General features: G+C 40.6%; 1 pseudogene; it reads right to left on the reverse strand.

The window, feature by feature from the left end:
* Positions 1-7,363: 7,363 nt before the first annotated feature.
* Positions 7,364-25,578, reverse strand: LOC139549831 (somatolactin-like; annotated as a pseudogene).
* Between the last annotated feature and the right edge of the window lie 2,344 nt (positions 25,579-27,922).

A 27,922-nucleotide genomic window follows, 5' to 3' on the forward strand; every position in this document is an offset into this window, starting at 1 on the left:
CACCAATTTGGGGTTAGAGCAGGGAAACCACAACAAGTATACAAGATATAATTCAAAACGTTCATGAGCTTAAATGAATGAGAGTGGCTACACAGATAGGCCTTCCCAGTGGAGATCCAGTCAAATTGAGAGGACATCATATCATTACATTTTCTGACACTCGTTCTTGCTGAAACCATTGCAATGTGTTCAAAGTGTTGTCTTACCCTGAAAACCAGTCAACAGACTGAGATGCTATACAGGAGACCATTGGAGACCCAATGATTACTATTCTATTCACTGATTATAAAACAACCTACACAACCTTTTTGTGGTTCCTTTTTCCTTTTCTTAACATTTTCAGTATTATGAGAGCACATATTCACATTCATAGTATTATGTTTTTAAATCACATTCTCTATTTGATGTCCCTATCAATTACATTTTTATTCGAAAAAAGCAATACATTGTCAAAGTGGAAACACACCCATTTGAAATAAAGGGTCGCGGTTCTTTGCATACCTTAGATGTTCAGTGTGTTGTGTTGTTCACTGTATTGACAGCTCCCAGTATTATTGTTTTCTTCAGAGGCTCGGCTGTCCCATCCCAACCCACCTCCATGGAGCCTCACCAGGGACAGAGTCAGCCCGGTTTAATCCCTGAACCGTATCTAAATTCAGCAACACACCTATCAAAACTCTTTTAGGATCACAGGCTAGAGGTCCAACCATTTACACGTCCAACCATCTATCCCCCCTTTTCTCCAATGCTTTTCTTTCAAGGCAGAAATAAATAAATACATAAATAAATGAAAGTGGGATAATCCTCCCTCTTTCCAAAAAAGGAAATTATTGTATTTGAAGTTATGGCAGCAGAGCTTCCTGAAGTGGGGGAAATGCACTAGATTTTTATGCTTGTGTCCTGATCTAAGAAAAACACAGAGCATCCTGGCAGACAGACAAATATATCCCCCTCCGCCCCCCTGCCACCCTTTCAGCCCCCACCCGCTACCTCAGTCCCACTATGTGCATTGCAATTTATGTCAGGAGGAAAAAAAGGCTGGAAAACTCCAAAGGTTCCTCTGGCCAGAGAAGTGAGGGGAGGAAATTGCATTGATTTAAGCTCAGCTTCTTTTGGCATCTGTCCTTTTTTTTTGTTTTCTTTCCCTAAGTGAGAACGTTTGTTCCAGGCCGTTTGGTTTAGACACAGTAGTGTAACATGTTTTTTAGTGTTTTTTTATATATCCATGGCAATGGTAAGAGGATGTGACAGAGGCTGCCTGGTTTAAACCAGCTAGCGTTGTTTAACCTGAACTGGTACCATATAGAAAAAGCTGAACAGTCTTACAGAAATACACAAACATACTAGTTTGTTCATTCATGAGAGGGTTTCAGGATGTAAGACTCTAAATGCAAAAATGTTTATACAAAGGCTTAAGTTGTAATGGCATATTTTTTTTGTTTTATTATTTGCATATCATTGTAAATTTCATTTTGGTGACTGTCCTTGTCTATCAGTGTATGTGTTTTGATACTCATCACGTTTTGTGTGGACCCAAGGAAGAGTAGCTGCTGCTTCTGCAAAAGGGGATTTAAATAAATAATAATTTTATGATGATGAAAAAAGTTAATCTGTCCATTCAGTGGCACTGAGTAGATAATGGACCACTACTCTCCAGTAACCTTTGCCACCAGTTTGTGTTACCACTGTATATGCTTCCTAAAATGACAAACTTTCTCGAGTTAGTGACACTTGCTCGAGTTAGCCTTTGCTAGAGGTTTGTGAGACTTCATGACAGTAACTCAGAGTCCATCTATACTTTTTAGGTTTCTTTCTTCCCTTCTTCTATTTGTGTCATGGGAATGTAGTGCAGGGTAAGATAGTTGACCAGCAGAACAGTGGAGGGAGCCCAGGGCTTCACATAGGGACGATTTGATGGTCCCTACCCCGCTGAGTTCACAGCCCATCGCCCATTCCCTGCAACCTCCTGGGTAATCGCTTCATTTCCTTGTGGCGTAAATCCTGCAGTTCCACAAATGGGGGACACCCACAGGGCCGTTTCAGTATGCCCATCTGTTTGCCTGCGATTAAAAACAACAACAAACTGTTTTGCACCATTGTTGTCCCCACTGCTTCTTGTAAATGACACAGAACAGTACACAATGGTAATGTAAAAGAATGGTTGACTGATGGAATTTCTCTCTCTAAGTAAACAGTACATACAGGTGTCCTTGGAGATTAAACAAAGAAACAATGGAAGCAAGAGGATATTTGACCATCTTTTGCATTATGTCATTCCAGTAATGCATGATTTGTCATGTACATTCAAATCATTTCCTTGACCAATGTGTCACACCAAACCTGTCACTGCCTTAACAGAGGATCATTATAGGACTTCAAAATGTTTCACGGACTTCACTCTGTTCTAAGCCGTCCCCATATCTCCTCTTTCTTACTAGCAGCTTTCCTGGGTGAAACCCTAGCCTGCTATTACAATCTGACGGACTCGGGTTGACATCTCCCAACACACTGGAATGGTTAGAAGGGGCTTGACCCCCTGACCTCCTGACCTCACCTCCACTAACACGTACATGCAGCCTCCCTGAGATGCCCCCAGGGAAGACATGGGGAGAGGGGTTTGGGGGGGTCAGAGCTGAATGGGCCCCTTACTCCTGGTTTGGACCTTTTCACCACACACACACACACACACACACACACACACACACACACACACACACACACCCTGTTGTCTGACAGCTCCGCGCGCTGCAGACCCAGTGGTCCTGTATTCTTTGAGGGAGGATAAGAAGCCCTCTGACATTCTTTCATGGCCTGAATCACATTCCCTCTAGTCTGAGGTGGCGTGATAGAGATGGCTTTGTACTGAAGAGCTGCAGCCCGGCTGTCAGAACATGAGGTGCAATTGAATACAGAGGCTTCATTCCATATCAAGCCAGCTCCAGCTCTAGTTCCAAACTTCTTCCAACAACCTGCCTTCCAGCAATCCACGTTCTCCCTTTATCCCTATCTTTGCCTCTCTCACACAGATCCCTCCTCTGCCCCCTCTCACTTTCTCTCTCTGTCGCTCTGTCTCTCTCTCTCTCTCTCTGCTCCGCTCCTGCATCCCAGCAGTCTGGATTTCCTTACCTCGGGTTATAATAGTTAGACTGTGAAATCATCCATACCGCCCTCCTCCCCCAGTCACTTATAGCAGATCTTTAATATTTATGGATGCAAAGCCTGGGGAGCGGGTGGGGGTGAGGGGCTGGTCTACTGCTCCTTGCATTTTGTAAGTGGACTGGCCTGGGTGGTGGTGGTGAGCAGGGCAGGCAACCCGAGGCCTAGGCCCCCATACTGAAGTGATTAAGGCACAGGAAGCTGAACCTGACATTGCTGACACTAGGCCCCACCGCCACATCCTGCCTGCAAAACCCTCGCCACACTGACACTTGATTCGCCGTGACAACCCCTGGCTGATTTACATCTTGTGATGAAGGGAGCTGGGGTGGTATTGACGTGGAGGAGCTATAGATGAGAAGACAATTGTAGAGGATTGCATTACTGGCTGGAAACCCAGACAAGGAACAACCGTCTTTGTTGGCCGCTTCCTTTATTGTGTTGCTCCTTGCTAGTGTGATGTTGGGTGTAAACAGGAACAAACAATAAGGACCGCCAATTTAGGCCCATTCTCAAGAGAGCAGGACGAACAGTACTTCTACTTCTTTATTTTGTCAATCCATCACTCACAACCAGAGTCACTGATGCAGTCCGGAGTTTTCCTGTGAGGGATACAATTATTTTCTCATAAGCATGCTCAAACCCTGGTCGTCTCATGTACATGAGCCTCTCTGAGAACGTGAAGCTGTGAGACAAATTCTCTCTGACTCTAAAATATACAGTATATATATTGTACGAATACGCAGAGAGAGGAACCATACTAGTTCCTCTGAATATGATTTTATGTTGCAATGTGTCTCACCTTCCTTCCTTCCTGAAGCAGTAGGTTAAATGATAAATGTTTGCGTTAAATATGTGTCAAATGTTCAAAAGCACGTGTCCAGTTCTATTACACGTCAGCATTCCACTGCAACATTAAAATTTTGCTCTCAATAGGAGGCATCTTTATACTCAATTAGTATTTGGTAGCATTGCCTTTAAATTGTTTAACTTGGGTCAAACGTTTCGGGTAGCCTTCCACAAGCTTCCCACAATAAGTTGGGTGAATGTTGGCCCATTCCTCCTGACAGAGCTGGTGTAACTGAGTCAGGTTTGTATGCCTCCTTGCTTGCACACAGAGTTTTTTCAGTTCTGCCCACAAATTTTCTGTAGAATTGAGGTCAGGGTTTGTGATGGCCACTCCTATACCTTGACTTTGTTGTTCTTAAGCCATTTTGCCAAGGCCAGCATCCCGGAGTCACCTCTTCACTGTTGACGTTGAGACTGGTGTTTTGCGGTTACTATTTAATGAAGATGCCAATTGAGGACTTGTGAGACATCTGTTTCTCAAACTAGACACTCTAATGTACTTGTCCTCTTGCTCACTTGTGCACCGGGGCCACCCACTCCTCTTTCTATTCTGGTTAGAGCCAGTTTGTCCTGTTTTGTGAAGGGAGTAGGACACAGCGTTGTACTACATCCTCAGTTTCTTAGCAATTTCTCGCATGGAATAACCTTCATTTCTCAGAACAAGAATAGACTGATGAGTTTCAGAAGAAAGTACTTTGTTTCTGGCCAATCGAACCCACAAATGATGATGCTCCAGATACTCAACTAGTCTAAAGAAGGCCAGTTTTATTGCTTCTTTAATCAGTACAACAGTTTTCAGCTGGGCTAACATAATTGCAAAAGGGTTGTCTAATGATCAATTAGTCTTTTAAAATGATACACTTGCATTAGCTAACACACGTGCCATTGGAACACAGGAGTCATGATTTGCGTATAATGGGCCTCTTTACACCTATGCAGATATTCCATAAAAAATCTGCCATTTACAACATTAACAATTAACAACTAACAGACACTGTATTTCTGATACATTTCATGTTATTTTAATGGACAAAAAATGTGCTCTTCTTTAAAAAATAAAGACATTTAGGCCTCCCGGGTGGCGCAGTGGTCTAAGGCACTGCATCGCAGTACTAGCTGTGCCACCAGTATTGTGGGTTTGAGCCCAGGCTCTGTCGCAGCTGGCCGCGACCGGGATGTTCATGGGGCGACGCACGCATGGCTCTCGACCTTCGACTCTCCCGAGCCCGTATGGGAGTTGTTGCGATGAGACAAGACACTAACTACTTACAATTGGATACCATGAAATTGGGGAGAAAAAAGGGGATAAAAAAAAGAGACCCCAAACTTTTGAATGGTAGTGTACATGTAGGCCTAGATCAGAGTGTATTCTAAATGGACTGACCAAACTGCAATCTTCTCAGATCAAAAGTCCTTGAAGACAGAGCACTGCTGCCACCTGGTGCAATGGGTTGGGAAGGAGAGGACAATCATGTAACCCAACGGTTCCCAAACCTTTTCACTCGGCCCCCCTACCATCATTGGGGAACCCCCCCCCACCCCTCCCACCCACCCAGTCGAATGTGATATCTGAGTGACTCAAACATTACAACAAAACCCCTTGGTTTGGGAACCACTGATGTCGTCCAGAAGAGATATCAACGCACCAATAAAATAAAATACATTTACATAATATCAAATTTGCTACATAAACTATTGTCCTTATTGATAAACACAAACATACTTTGCCTTTTTCTAGTAAATCCGTAATTTGGTAATGTGGACTGAAATGCATGTTATTTTTATCTACAGATCATTTTACAACTGAGACATTTTCGAGGAACACATTTGTCATTAGAAAAGGGAACCTTTTGACATATTGCCTAGTTACTGGAAGGGAAGCTTTGAGCTCTTACAGCAAAAAAGGTGAGTAGTTTTTATGGAACCAGATGTACTTTAATATTAGGAGAAACGATGATGGGTTATAGGGCAGGGGTGTCGGCGCTGTACCCCTTTCCACCCTCACAATTTTTTCCGTAATAACAGACCATCAGTGTTGCCATAGGATATAAAAAACTCTAGACGATGTGTTTAATAAGGTACCTTGGGGTTGCAGACAGGAGCTTTTAATCCAAGTTTGTAATTAGTCTGTCTCTCAGGCAGTTTTTTTTCTCTCTTCCATTTCGTCGTCCTTCCGAGATACTTCCTATAGCTTCTCTGCCATAGCTAAGAAGATTCATTGAACCATATCTTTGAACCATATCTTTGACCAAAAGCATTCTCACAAAGACAACATTTCAGGTCAGAGAGAATTCCCTTCTTGCAACTCTTCAGTGACTGATTGTTATGTCCTTTCATTTGTTTATGGCACATGAATACCTCTACTATTTGCTATGCATCACCATTGGACCAATGGTACAGTTTCATGCTAACCCTCAAGCAATGTTCCATTTCGAATAAGAAAGACAAATAGATTTTCCATCAAATTGACAAAAAGTAGGATTCCAAAACTTCCATAAATTCTGGAAAATGTTTAGTGATTATCATGACAAAAATTGTATCCTATTTTTGTCTTGCCAGTTACACTAATCATCAAGGTATTTTACACTCTAAAAATAGTCCTTACTTAGTCCTCATTCTGACCTCTGTGTAAATTTGAGATAAACACAATCTGGTATGGGCATAACTAAAAATAATGCTAATTCATATCCTGTCCAACAAACCATATTTATTTTACTCTCCTCTCCATTCCTCCTGCAATACTCTCGGATTTTTATCTCTTCTCTCCCTGTCAGAATATCTTTAGCTCTTCTCTTTGTCTGTAGCTTCCTTTGACTCCCGTCTCCTACCGAGTGTGTTCCATTTCACTAATGCAGAGGTGAAGCCAGCTCGACTAGAAGAACAGGATCTCTCCAAATACACAAGGGGCCACAGAAATAATTGAAACACTGCAGAACCAGATAGGAATACAAACTCCAGTTAAGAACAAAGGAAATGGAAATCAATCGTAAAATATGCAGATTTTTCTTCTTTTTTTGAAAGAGCAAGATGCAAATCCCCCTTTGGGACTTCACCCTGCAACGCTTTGCCAGGTTATAAAAATATAAAGGAAAATATGAAATGCAGCTTTTCAAATAAAGTGGCAAACCATTACACCTACTTAGTGTTGCATGTACGAAAATGTTTGGAAACAGTCAGTTGCTAACATACTGTAATGCACCAGGCACACACTCGGTGATTGGCTATGAAAATCCAACTGCATTTACTCCTGAGTAAGTGCTGACCTGTTGCACCCTCTACAACCACTGTGATTATTATTATCTGACCCTGCTGGTCATCTATGAACTTTTGAACATCTTGGCAATGTTCTGTTATAATCTCCACCCGGCACAGCCAGAAGAGGACTGGCCACCCCTCAGAGCCTGGTTCCTCTCTAGGTTTCTTCCTAGGTTCCGGCCTTTCTAGGGAGTTTTTCCTAGCCACCGTGCTTCTAAATCTGCATTGCTTTCTGTTTGGGGTTTTAGGCTGTGTTTCTGTATAGCACTTTGTGACATCGGCTGATGTAAAAAGGGCTTTATAAATACATTTATTTGATGATGTTAGACACCTTAAGGCAGAGGTCATATCAGTCGACCTCGCTATGTGTTCAAGGCAAATGCGGGGGCACCAGAAGCAGGGAGGAAAAATGTTTAATGCTAGCCTCATTGTGGGTGGGTAGTGTCTTGTTTAGTCCATATAATAGTAGGGGTTTGAATGGGGTGTAAATAGTTGTTCTCTCGTAAAGGAAACAGCTGTATTTGTCAGTCTGGTGAACCTTGAGGAGCTTGAGGAAGGTCTCCATCTTGTGCGGGTCCTTCTTGAAGCAGCTGAGCAGAGTGTAGTCCCTCAGAACTGACTCCAGCACCTCAGGCTGCAGGTTGTATGGAGTCACGCCCTGCTCATAGTAGGAGGTGGTCAGCATGCCCTCGTCCAGCATCTATAGAACACAGGAAGGACAGGACAGAGTAGACAGAGGGATGGGGGATGAGGGAGGGAGAGGGAGGGAGAGGGAGAGAGGTGAAGTCAAGGAAATGAGCCGTTGATAGAGGACTACGAGATGTGAGCAAATGAGTGCTAATGGATTTACATTATGTGAACATGCATTGGGCTTAAGAGGACAATGCGCAATGACACTGAAGTACCTTCCTGATGAGGACCACCACTCCTTTCTCCAAACTAAGGAGTTTTTACGACACCCATTTGGTCTTGTTGAGTAGTGTCAGGATCGTCGCCGTAATTATCCAAGGTGGTTTGCAGGTACACTGAAGGCTCAGACCAGGACTGGACCAGCATTAGGACTGAGTGGAGGAGCCACTTGTCCTGCACAACACAGTTTAGGGAGCACAGTTTGAGTTTTGTGACTATTGTATACTGAACAGTACTGTATATTAGAAATAATTGATTTGCATTTGTGCTATTGTGCAGTTTTAGTATAGTCATGTAACTGGATTCAGCTAAAGCAATTATATACTAACCTAAAAATAATTACTTGCAAATCACAGAGGCACAGAGGCAATACCTTCAACAGTAAAGTCATCAATATATCTGACAGAAACATTACAGTGCTAAAAGTACAAGGAAAGGGTTTTTCTGTACTCAATTAAACCTTTTGGCATTCAGTGTAGAATGCAAGGTCAGAAATTAGCCGAGGGGGATCTGGTCTTCAGCTAGCAGTTATAGGAGTGAACAATTATCGTCTCCCTGCTCCAAACTCACAGCGTTGCACTTGCCATTTGTACGATGTAGAGGATTAATTGATGACGGTTATAGAACTCCCCTTTGTGTTCTGTATCAAAAAGTAGTTTGGGCCTCTGTATGTAAAGAGAGAGCAGCATTTTCTTGTGTTTATGTACAAAGCACTCATGCAGAAACATCCTATGTATCTGTCATCATTAATTCAATTTAGACTTACAAATGACCAAATCCGGTCTCAGGCTTGGATAACACTGGAGGCCCCTTCGGTCTCCACAGAGTTGGGTGAAGCTGATTTTTGTTTTTTTAGCCCTGTATGTGGAACAACATCCAGAGCTCTCTGAAATTAGATGTTCCGACCCCCCTTGGTCAGTTCAGAGTTGGACCTCTGTTGATAAATGTGTCTGTTTTTCTTAATATGTTTTGTGATTTTGTATATTGTATATTATATGTGTTTGAATTATTTAAGCAGAGCTCATCTGTAAAGAGACTCTAGTGTCAGTATTTCTTCCCTGTCAAAATAAAGGTAAATAAAACTAACAATTATAACAATGGTGGGAACAAGATACAAGAATAATTAGGCCCAACTAATATTCAATCGGCGAAAACAATCCACCACAGAAGATGGTACTACAGGGACAGAAGACTCACTCATACGTTAAGTGACCATAACTTCAAAGCTACGCGCTGTTTCTATGTCCCGCCAAGGCTGTTTTGTGCTTTGGGGCTACACACACAGGCACGTGTGTGTGTTTGTGCGCGTGGGTGTGTGTGTGGAGTCCCACAATCATACACACAATCATAGAAGGAAGACATCTCAATCACCAGAAATTAAGACAAAAGTCCAAACAAACACACACACACAGAGAGAGAGAGAGAGAGAGAGAGAGACACACATCCCCAGATAGCCCTTCTGACAACCCCCATCCACTGAGGACACACAAAAGCCAGAAAGTGTGCTCCTCTTTGACTCAAATGGCAAATACATTCAAGAAAATAAACTTTTTCCCAAACACAAAGTGGCTAAACACTGGTGCCCAAAAACTAGGCATTCCCTGGATCTGTTGTCGGAGAAAAGACTAGGGTCCCCCCAGAAACATCATAATTCACACAGGCACAAATGACCTGAGGGGCTAGCTGGAAAGGGTGGCCACAGCACTCAAGGGAGTGATTGAAAAAGCTTCTTCCACTTTCCCCAACGCACAAATGGTTATCTCCACCCTGCTACCACCATACAGTGGGTGAATGCAAGCATTTCGCGAGACTGTGCCTCAGAACCTAATGTCTACTTGGCCCACCACTCCACCCAGGACTTGAACAGCATTTATGACCAGGTCCACCTCTACAAGGCAGCAATCCCAACTTTTGCCAGGACCCTGAAGGACGTCAACCTCAACCATAGCCCCAGCACCAACACAGGAGCAACAGACACCCCAGCCAGACCAGCGAGACACCCTCCCAGACCTGCAAGACCCTCTCCCGAAGTACCTGCCCCGAGAGAACCAACGCCAAAAGGACCTACACCCAGACCACAGCATCACCAGCCACATCCCAACCAGCTAAGACCCCCCCAAGAAAACCCTGGCCACACCCAATATAGGCCCCCCCCATGTTAGACCTACGCCCCGTCTGCCCACCCCATGCCCCCCAGCAAGGACCTCGACATGACAGCAGGACAAATACCCAGGTCGTTAGCTGAGCAACAGGCCCAACCCCCACTATTTCACCCGCCCAAGCCCCATCCTGCGACACAAAACCACACAAAACACACAAAAACAACACTAGACACTATGGAACACAGAGCTTTTACTATCATCCTGGAATATACAAGGTCTGAGGTCATCTGTCTTTGGCCTAAAGAGCAGGAACCCAGACTTCATCAAATAAATTGGAAATACAGACATTGTCATCCTACAAGAAACATGGTATAAAGGAGACGGACCCACTGGTTGCCCTCTAGGTTACAGAGATCTGGTAGTCAGCAACACAGGTAGCTTTCACATGGCTGTGAATGAGCTGAGAGACAAAGCAAGAAGAGCATTCTATGCCATTAAAAGGATCATCAAAATCGAAATTCCAATTAGAATCTGGCTCAAAATGTTTCAATCAGTTATAGAACCAATTGCTCTATATGGCAGTGAAGTATGGGGTCCACTCGCTAATAATGAATTTACTAAATGGGACAAACATCCAATTGAAATATTGCATGCAGAGTTTTGCAAGACCATATTGCAAGTACAAAGAAAAACTCAAAATAACGCATGTAGGGCAGAATTGGACCAATACCCCCTCCTCATTCGAATAGAATCAAATTTTACAACCATCTAAAAACAAGTGACCACAAAACATTCCATCACAGAGCTCTACAATGTCAAGAGATGAAACCAGAGAAGAGTCCCCTCAGCCAGCTGGTTCTGAGGCTCAGTTCACCAACCCAAACCAACCCTATAGAGCCTCAGGACAGCCCTCAGAAAATCTGGCCCAACCAAATCATCACAAAACAAAAAGAAAAATATATCACCTATTGGAAAGACACCACAAAAAATCTAAGTAAACTTCAATGCTATTTGGCTCTAAACAGACAGTACATGGTGGCATACTATCTGACCACTGTGACTGATAGAAAACTGAGGAAAACATTGACTAGGTACAGACTCAGTGAGCACAGTCTGGCTTTATAATCGACCTCAACCCAGAGTCTCTTAGAGCGTTCACAGTCAGCCCATTGACATCCCTATCAGATCACAGCCAAATCACAGTTTTACTTAAACAGAGGCATCAAAGCCAAAGGAACTGAATAATATTAAGAAATGCTATAGATGGATGGAAAGTAGAGTGGAAATCTACTAAAAAAACAATTAGGCAACAACAAATTGAATTCTTTCTGGAACATTTCCTGAACAAAATATTTCACTGTAATAGTGAAGGTGTAAACTTGGCAGTAGAAAACCTAAACAGAATATTTGACCTCTCAGCTTCCCTATCAAATATAAAATGTCAAGCGGACCACCTAAGAAAATTAACAACAATGACAAATGGTTTGATGATGAATGCAAAAACCTAAGAAAGAATTGAGAAACCTATCCAACCAAAAATAGAGAGACCCATAGAGACCCAGAAAACCTGAGCATACGCCCTCTCTATGGTGAATCACTAAAACAATACAGAAATACACTACGGAAAAATAAGGAACAGCACGTCAGAAATAAGCTCAATGTAATTGAAGAATCCATAGACTAACCACTTATGGGAAAATTGGAAAACACTAAACAACAACATGAAGAATTATCTATCCAAAATGGAGATGTATGGGTAAACCACTTCTCCACTCTTTTTGGCCCTATAACAAACCACAATCATCTGAAACATACATGATCAAATACAAATCTTAGAATCAACTATTGAAGACTACCAGAACACACTGGATTCTCCAATTACATTGAATGAAATACAGGACAAAATACAAACCCTTCAACCCAAAAAGGCCTGTGGTTTTGATGGTATCCTAAATGAAATGATAAAATATACAGACCACAAATTCCAATTGACTATACTTAAACTCTTTAAGGCTCTTTTGTGTTTGGCACCTGTGTTGGTAGCACCAAATTTTGGGAAACCTTTCAAACTGCAGGTAGACGCCAGTCAAATCGGTGCTGGGGCTGTGCTTCTCCAGGAGAATGATGACAATGTTGAGTGTCCAGTCAGTTTCTTCTCCCGGAATTTTAATAAGTATCAGCAAAACTATTCTGTAATTGAAAAGGAGGCTTTAGGTCTTATTTGGGCTTCACAGCACTTCGAAGACTATGTTGGTTCTGGTTTGACCCTTTTAACTGTGTTCACTGACCACAACCCACTTATTTTTCTGAGGTCCCTGCAAAATCCCAACCAGCGCCTGATGCGTTGGGCTTTGTTCTTGCAACCATTCAACCTTGATATTAGACACATTAGTGGTAAGGATAATATCATTGCTGATGCTCTGTCCCGTGCATTTGAAATGTCTTTATTCTTTTGGAACTTTTGTGAGTAATGTGACTAATGTACATTTTGTATTTATTTCTCTTTTGTTTATTATCTATTTCACTTGCTTTGGCAATGTACTGTACACATATGTTTCCCATGCCAATGAAACTCCTTAAATTTAAATTTAATTGAGAGAGTGAGATTGAGAGAGAGAGAGAACAGTGGAGCGTCCAGCTCCCATCTGCTCACCGAGATCTGCTGGATTTCACTCTTGGATCTGGGGATGGGGAAGGCTTTGGTGGCGCACGTGTGTCTTGCCTGGTTCCTCACGGGAAAGTGCACAGGGAAAGGGACAAACATCTCCTCCTATGTATCAAACAGACAGTGAACAACATGTCAGAAACACTGACTCATGCTCGCCAAACCCTAGCCAATAGAGACACGTCATCTGTCAGCTGAGCTACAATCAGAGCGGCTGGTGTTTTGTTCTTCAACATGTTCTCATCTGTTGGCCTCATGCATGTCTCTCCTGCATGATTTGCTGTACCATATGTGAGCGGACCAAGTAATTGGGCGTCACTCTAAAGCGGGAAGGTGGAACAAACGAGTCAGGAGTAGGTTTTCTTGATTGAACACAGTTCTATATTGAGGGCATTTGGTCAACACAAACACTCCAACATAATCAATGAAAATCTCCCAAGGGAAAAATAACATTCACCTTCTTCTCCAGATCAAACAGGAACACAATACGATTGTCTTTAAACTACAACAAAAGTCATGGGATTGTCACTGTCTTAATGGTTCTTCATAGATAGCTCCTCTGTCACAGTGGCCATCTTCCAGAGATAGTTCTTCCTCCCGCTCTGCTGGTTCCATACTCTCTCTTATAGGGGAAGGAGAATATCTCATTAGTAGTGTCAGCTGTGCTTAATTGCCTCTGGTTACCTTGTCTCCCATGCCTTGTTGGGCTACCATCCGTGAGCCCAGCCTGCCCTCTGGTGGTCCTTCCACACATATGAACTTGTTGCCATCTGATGCACATTTAAATGTCATAAAAAAACAACATTGCAGACCTCTCCCTGTCCTCTGCCGTGCCCTGATTGTATTACCGCTGATGATATCTGGAAATGTGCATGTACAACCTGGCCCATCTACAATTCTGACTTGTGCTCTGATATCCGTTCACTGATTTCATCTGTTGTAAAAGCCTGTTTTCTGCACGTTAACTCTAGAAGCTTATTACCTAAAATGTATGAATTGAAAGTGTGTGTTCACAGCTCCAATCCAGATGTGTTGTTCATTACTGTAACGTGGTAAATAAAGAGTTTTTTGAACACTGATTTTAACCTTTCTGGTTATAACCTTTCTCGCCAAGACATACCTTCCAAAGCGGGTGGAGTGGCAATCTTTACCAAGGAGCAACTTCAGTGCTCAGTTGTGTCCACCAAATCTGTCCCCCAAAAATTTGATTTGCTGGTTTTAAGCATTACACTTTCAAATAGCTATTTTGACTGATGCTGGGTGTTATTGTCCACCATCAGCACTGGCCTGTACCCTACCTGCCCTAAACTCTCTCCTGGCCCCTTACACTAGGTCTGAATTTGTCCTGCTAGGTGACCTACAGTGGGACATGCTAAAATCACCTGACCAAAAGCAATGGGACTCCCTAAATCTTTCTTAGATTATTACCAATCCCACAAGGGAACACTCCAAACACCCAGAAAGGGCTATTCTCCTTGATGTTATCCTCAAAAATAATATTGATAGGAATCAGTCTGGTGTTTTCTGTAATGACCTTAGTGATCACTGTTTTACAGCCTGTACTTGTAATGGTTGCTCAGTGAAACGATTTGTCATAGACGTTTGCTAAAAACCTAATGAGCAACCTTTCCTTCATGACCTGACCTCTGTAAATTGGTAAAGAATCAGCTTGATCCCCTCTGTTGAAGACGCTTGGACCTTATTTTTAATTTTTTTTAAAAACACGCCCCCAATAAGAAAATTAGATTTAAAAACAGGTTCAGCCCCTGGTTCGACTGATCTGGCAGAGTTACTCCACCTCAAGAATTCCATTTGGAATAAAGCTCGTCACACACATACTCAGGCTGACTCACTCTTGTTCAGGTAAATGAGAAATAAGTGCACTCAGGCTATCCGGAAGGCCAACGTTAGTTACTTTAAGGAGCAGTTCTCTCTCTGTGTCGAACCCAAAGAAGTTCTGGGAAACGGTTAAAGACCTGGAGAATAAACCCTCCTCCTCACAGCTGCCCATGTCCCTTAATTTTGATGATGTGTACCTGCAGGTAGTCACTGAGTCTGAGGTGCTAAAGGAGCTCCTGAAACTTGAACCCCAAAAAACATCTGGGTCAGATGGTTTAGATCCTTTCTTCTTTAACTTCTCACGAGTCACAATCCCAGATCCGGGAGCATCCTCATCAGTAAAAACGCTGACTAGCATAGCCTAGCATAGCGCCACAAGTAAATACTAGCATCTAAATATCATGAAATCACAAGTCCAAGACACCAGATGAAAGATGCACATCTTGTGAATCCAGCCATCATTTCCGATTTTTAAAATGTTTTACAGCGAAAACACAATATGTATTTCTATTAGCTAACCACGATAGCAAAAGACTCAACCGCATATTTTCACAATTTTTTTTACCGCATAGGTAGCTATCACAAATTCGACCAAATAAAGATATAAATAGTCACTAACCAAGAAACAACTTCATCAGATGACAGTCTGATAACATATTTATTGTATAGCATATGTTTTGTTCGAAAAATGTGCATATTTCAGGTATAAATCATAGTTTTACATTGCAGCCACCATCACAAATCTCACCAAAGCAGCTAGAATAACTACAGAGACCAACGTGAAATACCTAAATACTCATCATAAAACATTTATGAAAAATACATGGTGTACAGCAAATGAAAGACAAACATCTTGTGAATCCAGCCAATATTTCAGATTTTTTAAGTGTTTTACAGCGAAAACACAATATAGCATTATATTAGCTTACTACAATAGCCAACCATACAACAGCATTCATTCAACGCAACGGTAGCGATAGCGAAAAAACCAGCAAAAGATATACATTTATTCGCTAACCTTCACAATCTTCATCAGATGACAGTCCTATAACATCATATTACACAATACATATATGGTTTGTTCGAAAATGTGCATATTTAGCGGCACAAATCGTGGTTTTACAATGTGAATACGTAGTCAAAATGCAAAAAAATTGTCCGGAGAAATCTTGGAGAGGCACCAAATCTAATCAAATAACTAATCATAAACTTTACAAAAAAATACATGTTGGACAGCAAATGAAAGACACACTAGTTCTTAATGCAACCGCTGTGTTAGATTTAAAAAAAATAACTTTAGTACGACGTACAGCTTACGTTATAGCGAGACAGCGCCCAAAATCAGGGCGAAAAATACGACTACACATTTTCGACAGAAATACGAAATAACATCATAAATGGTTCCTACTTTTAAAGAGCTTCCATCAGAATCTTGTACAAGGGGTCCTTTGTCCAGAATAATCGTTGTTTGGTTGTAGAATGTCCTCTTCATCTGTCGAATTAGCAACCAAAGCTAGCCATGTGGCGCAGGAGTGTCCAACTTCACCATAACGCAAAGAAAATAAAATTCAGAAAATCGCAATAAACTGATATAACTCGGTTTAAAATAACTACTTTATGATGTTTTTAACACATATATCAAATAAAATCAGAGCCGGAGATATCTAACGTCTATAACGAAAGCTTTTCAGAACGCAATCCAGGGTTCCTCTCGCGCCTTGCTGAACAAAGGAAAAAGTGGTCACGTCATTCCAAGAGGTCTTTTCGGCCTCAGATCAAGCTATACACCCCATTCCACCTCTCACTGCCTATTGACATCTAGTGGAAGGCGTATGCAGTGCATGTAGATCCATAGATTTCAGGCAAATTAATAGGATGGCCCTGGAACAGAGCCCCCGATTTCAGATTTTTCACTTCCTGACAGGAAGTTTGCTGCAAAATGAGTTCTGTTTTACTCACAGATATAATTCAAACGGTTTTAGAAACTAGAGAGTGTTTTCTATCCAATAGTAATAATAATATGCATATTGTACGAGCAAGAATTGAGTACGAGGCAGTTTAATTTGAGCACGATTTTTTACAAAGTGAAAACAGCGCCCCCTAGCAGCCCCCATCATTGCCAAGCCTATCTCTAACCCTTTTAATAACCTCTTGACGGTAGGGGTCAGATTTTTTATTTTATTTAAATAACGTTCCCAAGGTAAACAAACTATTTCTCAGGTCCAGATCGTAGAATATGAATATAATTTACAGATTAGGATAGAAAACACTCAAAATATTGTCTGTGAGTATAAAAAAACTGATTCTGCAGGCAAAAACCTGAGGAAATCTAACCCGGAAGTGATTTTTTTAAATAATTTTTTAAAAATCTGTGTTTCCTGGCCCGTCTTTCTTCCATTTAAAGGGGTATCACCAGATTCCTTTTCCAATGGCTTCCTCAGGCTGTGACCAGGCTTTAGACATAGTGTCAGGCTTTTATTTTGAAAAATTGGCAAGATTTTTCAAAAGTAGTCAGGTGTCCACTGAATAGTTCCTGCGCGCGAGTGAGGTAGCTCTCCATTTTCCTTTTCTCTCTTATTGAATAGGTTACGGTCCGGTTGAAATATTATCTATTGTTTGTTAAAAACAACCTGAGGATTGATTATAAAAAACATTTGACATGTTTCTACGACCATTACGGATACTTTTTGGAATTTTCGTCTCCTAGAGATGAATGTACTCCGGTGCGAAAAGTACAAATCAATCCCAGAACAACAGCAAAGGACCTTGTGAAGATGCTGGAGGAAACGGGTACAAAAGTATCCATATCCACAGTAAAACGAGTCCTATATCGACATAAAGGCCTTTCAGCAAGGAAGAAGCCACTTTTCCAAAACTGCCATAAAAAAGCCAGACTACGGTTTGTAACTGCACATGGGGACAAAGATCGTCCTTTTCGGAGAAATGTCCTCTGGTCTGATGAAACAAAAATAGAACTGTTTGGCCATAATGACCATCGATATGTTGGGAGGCTTGCAAGCCGAAGAACACCATCCCAACCGTGAAGCATTATGTTCTGGGGGTACTTTGCTGCAGGAGGGACTGGTGCACTTCACAAAATAGATGGCATCATGAGGGGGACAATTATGTGGATATATTGAAGCAACATCTCAAGACATCAGTCAGGAAGTTAAAGCTTGGTCGCAAATGGGTCTTCCAAATGGACAATGACCCTAAGCATACTTCAAAATTTGTGGCAAAATGACTTAGCTAGAATAACTACAGAGACCAACGTGAAATACCTAAATACTCATCATAAAACATTTATGAAAAATACATGGTGTACAGCAAATGAAAGACAAACATCTTGTGAATCCAGCCAATATTTCAGATTTCTTAAGTGTTTTACAGCGGAAACACAATATAGCATTATATTAGCTTACTACAATAGCCAACCATACAACAGCATTCATTCAACGCAACGGTAGCGATAGCGAAAAAACCAGCAAAAGATATACATTTATTCGCTAACCTTCACAATCTTCATCAGATGACAGTCCTATAACATCATATTACACAATACATATATGGTTTGTTCGAAAATGTGCATATTTAGCGGCACAAATTGTGGTTTTACAATGTGAATACGTAGTCAAAATGCAAAAAAATTGTCCGGAGAAATCTTGGAGAGGCACCAAATCTAATCAAATAACTAATCATAAACTTTACAAAAAAATACATGTTGGACAGCAAATGAAAGACACACTAGTTCTTAATGCAACCGCTGTGTTAGATTTAAAAAAAATAACTTTAGTACGACGTACAGCTTACGTTATAGCGAGACAGCGCCCAAAATCAGGGCGAAAAATACGACTACACATTTTCGACAGAAATACGAAATAACATCATAAATGGTTCCTACTTTTAAAGAGCTTCCATCAGAATCTTGTACAAGGGGTCCTTTGTCCAGAATAATCGTTGTTTGGTTGTAGAATGTCCTCTTCATCTGTCGAATTAGCAACCAAAGCTAGCCATGTGGCGCAGGAGTGTCCAACTTCACCATAACGCAAAGAAAAGAAAATTCAGAAAATCGCAATAAACTGATATAACTCGGTTTAAAATAACTACTTTATGATGTTTTTAACACATATATCAAATAAAATCAGAGCCGGAGATATCTAACGTCTATAACGAAAGCTTTTCAGAACGCAATCCAGGGTTCCTCTCGCGCCTTGCTGAACAAAGGAAAAAGTGGTCACGTCATTCCAAGAGGTCTTTTCGGCCTCAGATCAAGCTATACACCCCATTCCACCTCTCACTGCCTATTGACATCTAGTGGAAGGCGTATGCAGTGCATGTAGATCCATAGATTTCAGGCAAATTAATAGGATGGCCCTGGAACAGAGCCCCCGATTTCAGATTTTTCACTTCCTGACAGGAAGTTTGCTGCAAAATGAGTTCTGTTTTACTCACAGATATAATTCAAACGGTTTTAGAAACTAGAGAGTGTTTTCTATCCAATAGTAATAATAATATGCATATTGTACGAGCAAGAATTGAGTACGAGGCAGTTTAATTTGAGCACGATTTTTTACAAAGTGAAAACAGCGCCCCCTAGCAGCCCCCATCATTGCCAAGCCTATCTCTAACCCTTTTAATAACCTCTTGACGGTAGGGGTCAGATTTTTTATTTTATTTAAATAACGTTCCCAAGGTAAACAAACTATTTCTCAGGTCCAGATCGTAGAATATGAATATAATTTACAGATTAGGATAGAAAACACTCAAAATATTGTCTGTGAGTATAAAAAAACTGATTCTGCAGGCAAAAACCTGAGGAAATCTAACCCGGAAGTGATTTTTTTTAATTATTTTTTTAAAATCTGTGTTTCCTGGCCCGTCTTTCTTCCATTTAAAGGGGTATCACCAGATTCCTTTTCCAATGGCTTCCTCAGGCTGTGACCAGGCTTTAGACATAGTGTCAGGCTTTTATTTTGAAAAATTGGCAAGATTTTTCAAAAGTAGTCAGGTGTCCACTGAATAGTTCCTGCGCGCGAGTGAGGTAGCTCTCCATTTTCCTTTTCTCTCTTATTGAATAGGTTACGGTCCGGTTGAAATATTATCTATTGTTTGTTAAAAACAACCTGAGGATTGATTATAAAAAACATTTGACATGTTTCTACGACCATTACGGATACTTTTTGGAATTTTCGTCTCCTAGAGATGAATGTACTCCGGTGCGAAAAGTACAAATCAATCCCAGAACAACAGCAAAGGACCTTGTGAAGATGCTGGAGGAAACGGGTACAAAAGTATCCATATCCACAGTAAAACGAGTCCTATATCGACATAAAGGCCTTTCAGCAAGGAAGAAGCCACTTTTCCAAAACTGCCATAAAAAAGCCAGACTACGGTTTGTAACTGCACATGGGGACAAAGATCGTCCTTTTCGGAGAAATGTCCTCTGGTCTGATGAAACAAAAATAGAACTGTTTGGCCATAATGACCATCGATATGTTGGGAGGCTTGCAAGCCGAAGAACACCATCCCAACCGTGAAGCATTATGTTCTGGGGGTACTTTGCTGCAGGAGGGACTGGTGCACTTCACAAAATAGATGGCATCATGAGGAGGACAATTATGTGGATATATTGAAGCAACATCTCAAGACATCAGTCAGGAAGTTAAAGCTTGGTCGCAAATGGGTCTTCCAAATGGACAATGACCCTAAGCATACTTCAAAATTTGTGGCAAAATGACTTAAGGATAACAAAGTCAAGCTATTGGAGTGGCCATCACAAAGCCCTGACCTCAATCCTATAGAAATATTGTTGGCAGAACTGAAGAAGCATGTGCGAGCAAGGAGGCCTACAAACCTGACTCAGTTACACCAGCTCTGTCAGGAGGAATGGGCCAAAATTCACCCAACTTATTGTGGGAAGCCTGTGGAAGGCTACCCAAAACGTTTGACCCAAGTTAAACAATTTTAAGGCAATTCTACCAAATACTAATTGAGTGTATGTAAACTTCTGACCCACTGGGAATATGATGAAAGAAATTAAAGCTGAAATAAATCCTTCTCTCTACTATTATTCTGACATTTCACATTCTTAAAATAAAGTGGTGATCTAACTGACCTAAGATAGGGATTTTTTACTATGATTAAATGTCAGGAATTGTGAAAAACTGAGTTTAAAAGTATTTGGCTAAGGTGTAAACCTTAGCTAAGGCTAAGGTGTAAACTTCCGACTACAACTGTACCTTAAAAGTAAATGTGAATGTCTCCCGGTAAAATACTAATTGATTAAAAGTCTAGAAGTATTTGGTTTTGAATATACTTAAGAATGAAAGTAAAAGTATACATCATTTCAAATTCCTTATATTAAGCAACCCAGACGGCACAATTTTCTTGTTTTTTAAATTTACGGATAGCCAGGGACACACAGTCAGACATAATTTACAAACAAAGCATTTGTGTTTAGTGAGTCTGCCAGATCAGAGGCAGTAGGGATGACCAGGGATGTTCTCTTGATAAATGCGTGAATTGGACCATTTTCCTGTCCTGCTAAGCATTCAAAATGTAACGAGTACCTTTGGGTGTCAGGGAAAATGTAAGTAGTAAAAATTACATTATTTGCTTTAGGAATGCAGCGTAGTAAAAGTTAAAGTTGTGAAAAATATAAAAAGTAAAGTACAGATTCCCCCAAAAACTACTTAAGTATACATTTAAAGTATTTTTACTTAAGTACTTTACACCACTGCTGGTCACTTCGGATTCAATTCAGATGAGAGATGACCTTATCTGTTTCAGAGACTTTGTCTGGTGTATTTGTTCATTGTTGAATGTTGAGAGATTCCTTCAAATTTCTCCCATATCCCTAATGATACCCCATAATACACCAATTTACTAGATACTATGGTAAAGGAGATGTCTGAAAACTCTATTATGGTGAAGAACCAGTCAGTCTCCCCCAGCAGCCAGAGCTGCCCATCTTACAGTAATGACTCTGTTTGGTTGTCATTGGCAGCACACATTTAGAGCGGAGATAATTCTTTATAAAACTAATACCGTTGAAATAAAGCCAGGGTAGGTGGGCGTAGGACATCATTAAATCCGGCATATACAATTTTTGTCTCTGATTACTGAGTGTCCTACATAGTATTACGGTCCCCCAAACCCACACCATTAAATGTGTTAATCCATTCTGAGAATTAAAATAAGTGATCTGTCCTGTCTGTCGATTGGAAAATTAAACCCCCTTAGTTGGCGTCATGCACATTTTAGTGGATCCAATTTTTCTGATCTTCGAAAGAGTGCCATTTTTAGACTTAAAAAAAAAAGCGAAAGCGTTTTTAGACTATGAAATTAAACTGTAATTTAAGATTTGTGTTACGAAAACATTACAAGAACATAGATGTCTTGATTTTCTCTGAATTAATGGTGAGAAAAAAATTATTATTTGAGAAAGCAAACTTTCTGATGTCTCAGTGTAAACTTGTTTTTACATTGCATTGTTGTTTTTAGCTGTGTTGATTATGTATTTGGGATGTTTGCAGTGTATTGAGAATGTGTTCAGCTTTAAAAATAATAATTGTGCACTAAAATTACAATAAGTTAACTGATTAACTCTGACAGCCCTATGAATTACATTTGTAATTTTCTTAGTTTTTTCTAGGATTAATATCTACAGAAAAAAAAATCTACTTCAATGCTCAAGATCAGCTTGTAGCATTCCATTTACAGTACTACGTTAATCCCCTGCATGTACAGTGCCTTCAGAATGTATTCACACCCCTTGACTTTTTCAAAATTTTGTGGTATTCAAATATATTTAATTTAGATTTTTGGTCAACAATCTACACAAAATACTTTAATGTCAAAATCAAAAAATCAAATCGATTTTGTTTGTTTTGGTTTAATTAAAACACTAATATATCTTGATTAGATAAGCATTCAACCCCCTAGGTCAATACATGTTAGAATCACCTTTGTCAGCAATTACAGCTGTGAGTCTTTCTGTGTAAGTCTCTAAGAGCTTTCCACACCTGGATTGTGCAACATTTGCCCATTATTCTTTTCAAAATTCTTCAACCATTTTCAGATCTTGCCATAGATTGTCAAGCAGATTAAAGTCATAACTGTAACTGCGCCACTCAGGAACATTTTCTGTCTTCCCGGTAAGCAACTCCAGAGTGGATTTGGCCTTGTGTTTTAGGCTATTGTCCTGCTGATGGGTGAATTCATCTCCCAGTGTCGAGTGGAAATCAGACAGAACCAGGTTTTCCTAGAGGATTTTGCCTGTGCTTAGCTCCATTCCATATATTTTTTTATCCTAAAACACTCCCAGTCCTTAACGATTACGAGCATAGCCATAACATGATGCAGCCTCCACTATGCTTGAAAATATGGAGAGCAGTACTCAGTAATGTGTTGCATTGGATTTAACCCAAACATAACACTTTGTATTTACGACAAAAAGGTAATGCTTTTGCAGTTTTACTTTAGTGCATTGTTGCAAACAGGATCACTGTTTTGGAATATTTTTTACAGAGAATTGCATGTGTGGGGTACATAAATGAGGTAGTCATTCAAAAATCATGTTAAACACTATTATTGCACACAGAGTGAGTCCATGGAACCTATTATGTGACTTGTTAAGCACATTTACTCCTGAACGTATTTAGGCTTGCCATAACAAAGGGGTTAAATACTTATTGACTCAAGACAATTCAGCTTTTCATTTTTTTGTAATTTGTAAACATTTTGAAAAACATAATTCTACTTTGACTTCATGGGGTATTGTGTGTAGGCCAGTGACAAATGTTTTACATTTGAGATTCTTCAAAGTAGCCATCCTTTGCCTTGATGACAGATTTGCACACTTTTGGAATTTTCTCAACCAGCTTCACAAAGTAGTCACCTGGAATGCATTTCAATTAACAGGTGTGCCTTGTTAAAAGTTCATTTGTGGAATTTCTTTCCTCCTTTCTTTCCTCTGTCCAGTGTGTGTGTTCTTTTGCCCATCTTAATCTTTTCTTTTTATTGGCCAGTCTGAGATATGGCTTTATCCTTACAACTCTGCCTAGAAGGCCAGCATCCCGGAGTCACCTCTTCACTGTTGATGTTGAGACTTGTGTTTTGCGGGTACTATTTAATGAAGCTGCCAGTTGAGGACTTGTGAGGCATCTGTTTCTCAAACTAGATACTCTATTGTACTTTTCCTCTTGCTCAGTTGTGCACCGGGGCCTCCCACTCCTTTTCCTATTCTGGTTAGAGCCAGTTTGCCGTGTTTTATTTCTTCTTTAATCAGGATAACAGTTTTCAGCTGTGCTAGCATAATTCCAAAAGGCTGTTCTGTGAAGGGAGTAGTTCACAGCGTTGTACGAGATCTTCAGTTTCTTGACAATTTCTCGCATGGAGTAGCCTTCATTTCTCAGAACAAGAACAGACTGATGAGTTTCAGAAGTGCTTTGTTTCTAGCCATTTTGAGCCTGTAATCGAACCCACAAATGCTGATCCAGATACTCAACTAGTCTAAAGAAGGCCAGTTTTATTGCTTATTTAATCAGGACAGCAGTTTTCAGGTGTGCTACCATAATTGCAAAAAGGTTTTCTAATGATCAATTATCCTTTTAAAATTATAAACTTAGATTAGCTAACACAACGTGCCATTGGAACACAGGAGTGATGGTTGCTGATAATGGGCCTCTGTACGCCTATGTAGATTTTCTATTAAAAATCAACCGTTTCCAGCTACAATAGTCATTTACAACGTTAACAATGTCTACACTGTATTTCTGATCAATTTTATGTTATTTTAATGGACAGAAAATGTGCTTTTCTTTCAAAAACAAGAACATTTCTAAGTGACCCCAAACTGTTGAATGGTAGTGTACCTTTTACAAATACATTAGCATGTTAAATACATTTGTTTCAAGTAATAGAGCATATGCTTTGAATACTGGTCAAATTCTCATATCACTTTGCTCAATTTGTCACATACTGTACAAGGATTTTGTATGGCTGTTGAAATGTGCAGAACATTAATCAGTTATCCCTGCCCCATATGTAAGACCCTCTTTGAGTTGTTGCTGGTGACACTTTACTTTCTTGACTGTGTCATGGGACCTGCATCTACGCTTGGCACACTCCATTGAAGCAGAATCAGCTCTCACATTTCCTCTCCAATCGCTCCAGTGTCACCAAAGTGCTGTCAAACCATAATTTGCTCCTCACATTTGTTATAGCAGTGGCTCCCTCATTGCTACTACCATACTGGCTTCTCCGTCAATGTGGATTTTTCCCACAAAGACAGTTTTTGGGCATCGCGACCATATTACAGAGTTCAGACATTCATTTGCATTCTGAGTTCTTCCGTGCTACATTCTTTTGAGGATGTTATCATTTGACATACTATCATATACTGGTTCCATTTTCTGCGCAACCTCTCTATTAAAAAAATGTATGGCCTCCAAGGTGTTTGTGACAGGGTGGATCTTCATCATTTTCTATGGCTCACTGGTACCAGAACCAATGCACACACCTATCCCGTAGTTGGAAGTGAATCCTCTCTTGTGCCATCCTCTCTGGCTAAATTCCCAATCTGGCCCTCAACCATCATGGTCACCTAATAATCCCCAGTTTACAATTGGCTCATTCATCCCCCTCCTCTCCCCTGTAACTATTCCCCAGGTCGTTGCTGCAAATGAGAACGTGTTCTCAGTCAACTTACCTGGTAAAATAACGGTAAAATAAAATAAAATAAAATGTGTCATTGAAGGATACATGAATGTCTATGATGGCATCCTCATCCTCCTTAAGCATCTCCGCTATGTCTGGGTCTATATCTGCGTATACTCTTCTAATTAGCTTTTCAGCGTTCTCCATTGACTGTAGCCCTCTCTGAATCTCTGCAACTAAAGTGGGGGGAAAAAATACTTATTATGTCTGTTGACATTACAGAGATAACTGCAGGACTAAATATCAGCATGTTACCCTATGTAAATATTAGCATATCAGCATGTATTTACTTTATGTAAGGCTAATTTCTTACTAATCACATTAGGCTACAGCCCTATGACACTGTAGGCCTATGTGCCAGTCTCATTGTAGAGTTATGTTTTCCTGTCACTCTGTTTTGTTAACTTTGAATACATTCGGTGGAGCAAGGAAATGAATATTATTTATACACAGCAAGTCACTTGACAATAATGTGCTACTCTAACTTTTTAATTGACCTGTCACTCTCCTGTTGTGTCTCTAATATGAGCTGGATAAGCAAGGAAGGAATCCCTAGGACTTTGCTTATTTGCTTTAGAGCTGCATAGAAGAACCATCCTCACATTTATATAAAATGACACATCTCCACTGGAGCATTCCTGCAGCCTGGAGGAAGTGTAGACACCCCTCCTAAATGCATCACGATCACCTTCACAGTCTGCACATTCTATCATGACAGAATTACAGAATCACTGGTTGGTGATTTTCAGTCCAGTGTTTAGACACTTGGGGCAACTCAAATCATGTACAAGTTGGTTTATTTAAGACGTGGAATAAAAGCCACTGTTGGCTGGCTGCTGTCTGGTTGATCGCTGCTAGTTGTCGTCTTCATCTCAACTAATTTGCATCTCAACGCGTTTCTGTGGGCTACCTCCTTTTCCTCCTCTACCTGTACTGCCACTGCCTCAATCGGCAGATCAGGCAATTTTTTTGTTTCATTCACTGCTTTTCTCACATTGGCTGACAGATCGCCTAATTTTATTCACATACTGTAGGTATATTCTTCGAGATTTTCTCATTTTGTCTCTCTTTACGCTGAGAGACAAAGAAATGCTGCGCGGCACGTGAGGCATTTTAACCAATCAGGTTGCCGGAAAGGGCCTTTAAATGCCAGTAACCAATCGGATGTCAGGAAATTACTAATCTTTCAGCACGAAGCACTACGTCTACAAAGGATGTAGCCATGTATGGAATAGCTAACGATATGCTCCAGAAAACAAGCTGTTGAATGATATATGATTCAACATGGAGAGTTAATAAGCTAGGGTTAGGGTTAGCGGTTTAAGTACTACATGAAACATGCTTTCAAGAAAGGGATTTATGGTAGGTGTAGTTGATGGAGTTTGGATAAAATTATACAAATAAAGTATTAATATACATTATTGCCAATTCATTTGTGCATTTTATGTAAGTATGGAAGTTATAGTTGCAAAATATCCCAAAATCTGAAAATTGACAGATGGAAGCAAAATCACAATTTTTGCCTGTGGTGCCTGGCCTTAATGCGTTTGAGTTAATCAGTTGTGTTGTAACATGGTAGGGTTGATATACAGAAGATAGCCCTATTTGGTAAAAGACCAAGTCCGTATTATGTCAAGAACAGCTCAAATAAGCAAAGAGAAATGACAGTCCATCATTACTTTAAGACATGAAGGTTAGTCAATCTGGAACATTTCAAGAACTTTGAAAGTTTCTTAAAGTGCAGTCGCAAAAACCATCAAGCGTTATGATGAAAATGGCTCTCATGAGGACAGCCACAGGAGAGGAAGACCCAGAGTTACTTCTGCTGCAGAGGACACGTTCATTAGAGTTAGCAGCCTCAGAAATTGCAGCCCAGATAAATGCTTGACAGAGTTCAAGTAAAAAACACATCTCAACATCAACTGTTCAGAGGGGAGTGCGTGAATCAGGCCTTCATGGTCAAATTGCAGCGAAGAAACCCCTACTAAAGTACACCAATAATAAGAGGAGACTTGCTTGGGCCATAAACACGAGCAATGGACATTAGACCGGTGGAAATCTGTCCTTTGGTCTGTTTTTTGGTTCCAACCGTCTCTGTGATGCAGAGTAGGTGAACGGATTATCTCTGCATGTGTGGTTCCCACCGTGAAGCATGGAGCAGGAGGTTTGATGGTGTGGGGGTGCTTTCCTGTTGACACTGTCTGTGATTTATTTAGAATTCAAGGCACACTTAACCAGATTGGCTACCACAGCATTCTGCAGCGATACGCCATCCCATCTGGTTTGCGCTTAGTGGGACTGTCATTTGTTTAACAACAGGACAACAGGACAATGACACAACACACCTCCAGGCTGTGTAAGGGCTATTTGACCAAGAAGGAGAGTGATGGAGTGCTGCATCCGATGACCTAGTCTCCACAATCACCTG

The sequence above is a fragment of the Salvelinus alpinus genome, chromosome 22 (assembly GCF_045679555.1).
Source record: "Salvelinus alpinus chromosome 22, SLU_Salpinus.1, whole genome shotgun sequence".
Taxonomy (NCBI): domain Eukaryota; kingdom Metazoa; phylum Chordata; class Actinopteri; order Salmoniformes; family Salmonidae; genus Salvelinus; species Salvelinus alpinus.